Source organism: Chiloscyllium plagiosum, chromosome 9, assembly GCF_004010195.1.
Source record: "Chiloscyllium plagiosum isolate BGI_BamShark_2017 chromosome 9, ASM401019v2, whole genome shotgun sequence".
NCBI classification, from domain to species: domain Eukaryota; kingdom Metazoa; phylum Chordata; class Chondrichthyes; order Orectolobiformes; family Hemiscylliidae; genus Chiloscyllium; species Chiloscyllium plagiosum.
Genome location: NC_057718.1, coordinates 35,079,976 through 35,088,583, shown reverse-complemented (window position 1 = coordinate 35,088,583; position 8,608 = coordinate 35,079,976).

Here is an 8,608-nt window from a genome sequence, read left to right as displayed (position 1 = left end):
CACACCTGAGCGTCCTCCAACTGGTGCACTACGTCGGGTCCGAGCACCGCCATTTTAAGGCGTCGGATGGCAGTGGCCACGTACCGGATGTCTACCGCTGCCCTGCTCGCTATGTCCTGCGGTAGCGTCCAGCCCAGGCCCCCAGCACCCAGCACGTCCCCGACCCTGGTCACCCTCACCGCCATGGCCCTCCCCTCCGACAGCCACTCGAACCTGCGAGTACGGATTCCTGAGCAACGGCTCCCTGACGACAGCTGCTACTCCAGCCGGAGGGTAGGCGTGACGCGATTCGACCATGTTCCAGACAGTGATCAGGTCCTGGTAAAAGATAGGCAGCGTCGTCACGGTCGGCGAACAGGAGCTGCGTGTCGTAGTTGAGGTAACGCACCTGGCGGAAAAAAACGTCGCCAGGGCGCACCACCTAGGAGGAGGCTCAACGTAAAGGTATCGCCGCAAGGTCTGAAGGTGGAACGTCGCGACCTGGGTGCGGACGCACACCAGCGACTGACCGCCCTCCTCAATAGGGAGACTCAGAACGTGGTGACCAATGATGATGTTTTTCAGCTCCTGTAGCTGGCCATCATCAGGTGTGGTATGTTAAACTTACATTTTGCTCAGTTAAGATGAAAGCGAATGAAATCAATTTGAAGATTGTCCTATACCACATACTCAATGATATCCATGTGCAGATCTATGGTACATATATTATTAGCTGGATTTGGTGACTCCGAATGCCCAAGGTTATGAACTTGAATCCCAGTTTCTTCTGCACTGTTGGTGGTTTGTGATGAGAAGATGTTGATCTGCGGTGGTTTATTCATAAGTGTCTTCTGCAAATAATTTCGAAAAGCTTCTGATCAGTCTAGACTACAATGTATTTGCTGCACAGGTATGTGTGGAATTGTCATATTCCAAACACTAGCTCTCCTTTCAATATTGGAATAGTTTGCCTGGGCTGCAATAAGGGCTTTGGATCCAAATGTGATATTGGCTTATTGGCCTGTCATACACCAAGTTCTTTTTGAGATGTGTCTTTTTCCAGAATGGTAGGTTTTGAACCGGTCATTGTACTGAAGAATGTTTTTGCTAGATGGAAGAGCATCTTTCAAGATCTTAGAGATACATTGTTGATCATCTTGAACTGAAATGGTTTATATTAACACAGAAAATCTGTGAGAGGAAAGACTCTAGTCACAAAACCTGGGATGTTTGGTAATAGGAATTTGAAGAAGTCAGGCCAGCTCCCCAGGTCACTTTAATGCTGGGGTACAGGCATGTTCCATAGATGTTCAATCTTTGCAAGGTCAGGTCTGATACTGCTGAATGAGCATCTGGAACCAGAGATGTCTATTTTAGTTGTAATAATTTGATTCTTCTTGCTGTTAAAGATGAGACTGTATTACTTTGCTGTCTTTATGACATTGATGGAGATTGCTGTGATGCTTGTGCTTGGTCTTTCCTAGGACCACAGTATCATCAGCAAAACAAAGAGAACCTTGAACATCTTTTATAATTAGGTCCATGTGCTGCTGAATCATATCCTGACTCATGAATAATTTGATTTGATTTATTGTAGTCATCAAATGGCTTTTATTAGAGTCCCTACAGTGTGGAAACAGGTCCTTTGGCCCAACGAGTCTACACTGACCCTCTAATGAGTAACCCATGCAGACCCCTACCCTATAAATTATCCCTGATTAATGCATCTAGCCTACACATCCCTGAACACTATGAGCAATTTAGCATGGCGAATTCACCTGTCCTGCACATCTTTGAATTGTGGGAGGAAACTGGAGCACCCAGAGGAAACCCTCCCAGACACAGGGAGAATGTTCAAACTCCACGCGGACAGTCGCCCAAGGCTGGAATCAAACCCAGGTTCTTGGCGCTATGAGGCAGCAGGGCTAACCACTGTGCCACCCCCCACTGAGCCACCATGCAACCCCAGTGGTAGTTGTAAAAAGCAATATTTAACAAAAGGTATCCATAAAATAGGTCTTGTGAATCAAACAAAAGATGTACGGATTGCTGACAGTTTTTTTTTATTGCATCTAACTTGAAGAAGCATTTAGTGCTGGGGAACTTAGCGTTGAGCTCCTCCAGAGACATTTATGTGAGATTTTTTCAATACAAGATTCAGTCATCTGTTCTCCAAGCATATGTGTACGGTGCCACTTTTTATTAGTGTCCAAATGATGGATTTGCACATATCAGTGTGGTGCTTTATCTTACAAAAAATGGTGTTCCATTGTTGTATTTTGTTCCATTTTGAGTTGGTCTCATACAAGGGCAGTATATTTACAAGGACAGTTGACACTAGATTGAATGTCATCTTTAGAGTATAGGATTGTGTCCATTTAGAAATTTCCATAGTGCCAAGCCAATCTGGATACAAATTTGTAAGATGGTGGTTGGATTGAAATCTTTTCTCTACTATCCTGATATCACGGCAAATATTTCTGTCAACTCATGGATCATTATGATGTAACAATTCATGCACACTAGTAAACCAACAATGACCAAATCTATTGATGTAGCCACTTAGAAAGTTCCCACTGTCCATCCAAAAGAACTATGTTGACATTTAAGGTGAGCAACACCAATGCATGGAGTCACTGATCCATTGTAGGCAGTGAGGTTGTCATGTATGGACTTCATTGCAATGTGGCATTTGCCTGAATACACATTGTTGAAGGAGTGCAAATGGAATAATGTTAGCAGTTGTACATTTATTTATTTATATCTCACAGTCTGAGTTATGCATTGTTTTCTGTGATATATATAATGTTTGTTATAGTGAACACTTCAGGTCTTTTAAGGTATTCAATAGGGTGTGTCAGGTTGACCACATATATGTTTTTTATTCACAAAACAAATATATGAGCTACAACATACATCAGTATTGTCTGGGTTCTATCATTTAAGTGACTGTTATTCAACATGGAGCTAAACTTTCAGAAAAGAATGTCAGATGGCATAATGTCACAATATCACATGGTATGGTGTCAAACATACCTTTTCAGGGTATAGGCTTGCCTGATCATAGATACGTGGAGTATCACAACTAATAATTCTCACATTTACTGAGCAGTGGACATTAGCAAATACAAATCATGATTGAGGCTTTCTTTTGTGGAATATAGGATACTTTCCTTGTTGGTCTTCAGAGGAATGAAGTGGAACAACTTAATTTCAGCTCCCCTCGAATGCAAATACACAGCACAAAATTCAATCTGGCACTGTATTACTTTAACTGGAATCTCCAGCAATTTGGGGCAACAAAACCCTGGAACAAGCATGGGAGCTCCTGTCAACTATTGGTAAAACACATTGTTGGGATGGTGTGTATGTAGCTGTATTGTAACTCACCAGGATGATCCAATATTAGGTACAAAAAGTTGATACCTTACAATGTGACAATGTTGCTTTTGACATTACTGACCATTACAGGATCTTCTTTGCCTGTTGGTTTAAAAATTACAATATGTTATTTGTTTCAGTTGAGAATTCTTGGTCGTCTCTCCCAGTATTTAAAGGAATGCATTATTACTCTCCCTTCTTACACTATAGAAAGACCACATAACTATCTTGGGGGGAAAAAAAAACAAATAACAAATACTGTTGCTGTCAAATCCAGCAGTCTAGTTATATACTTGCCACTCAACTAGTTGGGTGTAACTAAAATAACACTGAAAAAGGATCTGCATTGTCTGATGTTATGAAGTCAGCTGAATATAAATACTGCAGAGTGCTTAACAGGCAATTAACATATAACTAGTTTAATGCCTAGAATTAAACATAACTTGAGTTCATATTTCTTAAAAACGTATTATCATTGAGTCCTTGTTGCCAATTACCAAAATTATTTGATAAATAGTGAATAAATTCTTTGGCAGATTGATTTGTGTAATACTTAGCCTGGCAAAAAATGATCGATTCATATATGATAAAATATCTGGGTGTGAAATAGTCACTTTGGGCTCTCTTGGTCTTATTGAGATTTGCATCATTTCCATCATCAGACAGAACAAAATAGGCCTTGCAAATGCTGTTCCTAGAGCGCAAAAGCAACATTCTCTTCAAAACCTGTTATAACAGCTTCACTCATCTGTTCCAAGAAACTCAAATATGAATCCATGTTGGTCAAGTGAAGAAATTGAGGCAATGACAAAGCTGTATTACCTGCTGCACTATACTTTTACTTAGATATAAATACATAGGGCACACTGGATCCATGAGTTACTGACTTCTGAACAAAGATACGCCTTACAGATAAGTATTATGACAATAAAATGCAGGAGAAAATGAATCATAATATTCTGGAACAAATCATTTTGCCAAAATATAGTGTTTGTCATTATAAGTACAGTTAATTTCTGGACAGGAAATGTCCTTGATGGTTATAAACTTCACAAAGTTTTGGCAGAAAACTCCTGCTTTTTGTCACTAAAGAGTGAGTCAATGCAAGCAATGCAATGAAAACACATTTGAACAAATACTGAAACTAGATCAATTTCACAGTAAAGCTAGTTATTACAGTTTTAATGTAGAGTGGACTAAATCATATTGTTCAGACATGTTTTGATATGTTTCCCCCCATCGATCAATTTTTGATTCAGACATTTGCAGTAGGAAACTGAAGAAATCCTTATAACTAAGAGCTTATATTATGTATTTTTTGGGGATAACTCACTGTTAAGTGTTAATTGATTTTTTAAGAAAAAAAACATCCAGGTCTGATTACCTCATACCTGAGTCAGCAGAAGTTTCCTTTCACACCCTTCAACATAACTTGCCTTGGGTTACTTCAGTACAATGGACTATTCTTTCTTGACAGGAGTTGATGGGCCTTTAGTTGTGGCATGCCATGTTATGCTTCAAAAGGCTTGAAGCAATGTTTAATCTACTGTAACAAAAACATTTCTCATGGTACACAGCAGTTCCTAAAACTTTATAATCTCCAGACCATTAATGTAACAATGAGTGTTAGAGGTTAGTAAAGTTTTCCATTTGTATTGCTATGCTATGGCAACATGAAATGACTGGAACCATTTGCTGAGCAATTAATTGTCCACTCAGAGTGAATCATTAAAGAAACAAATTGCAAAAGGCAACTGAGGCAAGCTACGGCTAACCTTTATTTACCACTTTTCTTTTGATTCAATATAAACAATTGACTTGGGTTGCCAAATATTAAGAGTTCTCAGGAGTTTGTCTCCACACAAAAGATTGCAAGATTGTGTTTGGGATCTTATGATTTTACTAGGAAAGGCTCAGTGATACATGTGCTTCTCAGTAATGCATCTGAACCACTCTCTTTATGTGACCATAATTCTCAGGCAGAATAGCTATAATTTTAAAAGATGACATTTCTCTTAAATTTTCTGTTCTCTTGGAAGCAGTGAATATTGGAGAAGTATGGTTCTGAAGGCACCAGTCACACAGAGGTCCCTTGCCTGAACAGTTACTTGAACTTGGGCAGTTAGCATATTGGAAGCTTATTTATAATGGGTGGACCAGCCCTGTCCTCATCCAACATTCCATTGAAAAGGAATGGATAATTACTGTTTCTTGACATTTAACATCCATTTAAGTGTTCTTATCTTCTCACAGGAATAACTAGACTATAAACTGGAATGGAAATTATTGCTGAGCATTTTTCTTTTCTGTCCAGAAACACTGAGGACAGTTACTTTGCTGTGTCCTAACCTGATCCTCAGAATGACAAGAATCACGGTGCAGAAACAAGGTGGTTGTGTATATTTTCCGACAAGGAGGGGCCTAATCTCATGTGCTCATTATTTTTTGTTATTCTTTTGTCCCTTTTGCCATTAACCACCTGTTTAACTTAATCTTGCGCATAGGTTAGGTCTCTGATTTAATCACTAGTTCCAGTAATGCAGCTCAAAACACCCTGTGCATAAAAATAAATTTCTCTTGCTCTGTCCTATAAATCACTTACATTTAAACTTGATCTATGTGACCCTATTCCAGGTGCCTCCAATTCCGGAAACAGTCTGTTCTTAGCTGCTCTGTCTCATTCCTTCATAATGTTAAATGTCTATCAAAGATTATTTGCTTTTGATCTAGCAAAAGCAGCTTTTTTTTGACATATTTCTTCCTCTTTAAAATGTTCAATCTTGGGGAATAAATTTGTCAAACCCAATCTCTACTTCACAAAACTATGTTAATTCTGCCTGATTGCATTAAGATTTTCTAATGTCTTGCTGTATCCTGCTTACTAATCGATCATAACATTTTCTCTATGACAGATGCCAAAGGTGGCCATTTTGTAGACTCCTGCTGTCTTCAAAAGTGGAGTTACAGTTCCAAAATGATTATCAAACTTGTTGATGTACTACCAATTTCTGTGGAATTCTCCACTTATTCTTTCAACTTGAAATAATTTTGAACAAAAAAAAAGACGGTCCTGGAAGCAAAGTTATTGCAAAGCTAGTGTACCCTGGATAACAAAATAAAATTGAACATAAAGCAATACAGAAAGGGGAACACTTCTGAAAAATGTCAGAAGCAAGATTGTTTGGATAAACAGGATGATCTTGGAAAGTACAAACTAACTGAAAAGGTTAAACCAAGAGGTAAAGAGAGATTATAGGAAAGGATTGGCTGGCAATTTTAACTGAGCCTCAAAAATATGCTAAATTCGAAAGTGTAAGTTTAGGGAAAATGTTGGCCTATTACAGACCCAAAGGAAAACCTTTCTATTCAAGGCAGAGAATCTGTTGTGGTTGGGTAGAGATGCTATTGTTCCTTACTCTAAGATAGAGGGATGGCGAGATTCTTGTTTCTTTTGAAACAATTGGTTAATGTCACCATGCTAGTGAAAGACATTACAACACTGCCTGAGGCCTAAACTGTTGGAGCAAAGACAGGAGGTTGACACCTGATAATTCAACATGTGCAGGCATGATGGGTCAAATGGCCTCCTGTTGCACCATAATGATCCTGCGATTCTCTAGAGTTTCATCATCATCAGGTGGTCATTACATAGCTTCCTATGTACATGCTCTGAAGTTAACCCTTTACAATAATGTAATAAAAAAATTTTGTAGTTGTCATCAAAAAAGAAGTGTGCGTGGTGAAGGTTCTAGTAAAAGGCATGAGTGAAGTCTAGAACAGGATAATGACAAAGAGAATGTATTATATTACTTGATTAACATTACTGGAAGTTGGTAAGTCACCAGGTCTGAATGAGGTACATACTCAGTCACTGAGATAAATAAAGTTGGAGCAAGCAAAGGTATTGGGTACAGAAATCATTTGTGAAGGACTAAGAGGTTGCTAATGCCACTGATACCACTATTCAAAACGTGAAGAGGGAAACAGCAATAAAATGTAGGCCAGTCAACACTATGTTAGGAAGTCACTAACAATGATTATTGGGTAATTTATTTGAATTAATAAAGGAGTACCATCACAGAACTGTTCAAGGTAAAACATATGTGATTAATTTTGGAGCATCCTTTGATGAAGTAACAGAGAAGTTTGAGCAAGGTAGTCAGGGATGCTGTACACATAGCTTTGTAGGAAGTATTTGATAAAGGGCCACACAGGAGTCTTGATGTAAAGATGGAAGACCATGACATTAATGGAAAAGTAACATTTGGGTCAAGAATTGGCTCTGAGACAGGGAGCAAGGGAAACTGGCTGAGGTGTTCACCAAGGGTCAGTTTCTTTCCTCTTTTTTTTGTTTTTAGTAAATGATTTGGGTTCAGGTGCAGAAAACAAACCTGGACAATGCGATAGATAATGGTGAGGATAGTTGAAGACCTCAGAAATACATAGGATGCTAATATGGTGTATTAATCAGAAGCAAGACAGAGGGCATTCAATAGATATGTTTACAAGTGTAAAGTAATCAGTTTTAGAGAGCTAGCATTGGAAAGTCAATACAATAAAAGAAGCTGATTTTGAAAAATGTGGATAAGCAGACTTTAATGTCCATGTACAAATCTCCTTCAAAGGTACAAGGGCACTCTGACCCTCTATAAGGAGAGACTCCTGATCCTTGGAATTTCAGACCAAGTGTGCTCCTGTAGAGATGCTGAGACATCCTTGTTCTGCCAACTGAGTAAGTATCATTCGTCATTCACTGTAACTTTGACACTGTCAGTGTTGAACATTGCACGCCACCCATTGACTATTGGTTGCAATACCTTCACTTCCTTGTTTTTACAGGTGCCAGCAGGATATCTACAACTCCTATGGAGAAACAAACGGCTCTGAGGAAGAGAGATCTGAGATCTCAGATGGCGTCATTAAGACCAGACTCATGCTCTGTCCCCTCAGGACTTCACCCATATGTACAGGGAAGTATATACAGTCAGGAATGTGGGAGGTAATAACCCTCGTAGCCCAGGGGCTGCAGAATTGAAGCTACACTATATGGACCCAAGTATGTGAGTGTCTGACTACCTCCGTGGACAAGTTGGTGGCTGTCATGGACAGCCAGGTCCAGCACTGTCAGAGCCTGCTGGATATGTGCTGCAAATGGACCTACTGGTCCTCATGATCAAATGCATGACAGCAAGATGACACAAAACCTGGCACACATTCTGGGTGCCCCTTCCTCACAAGATGGTGGCCG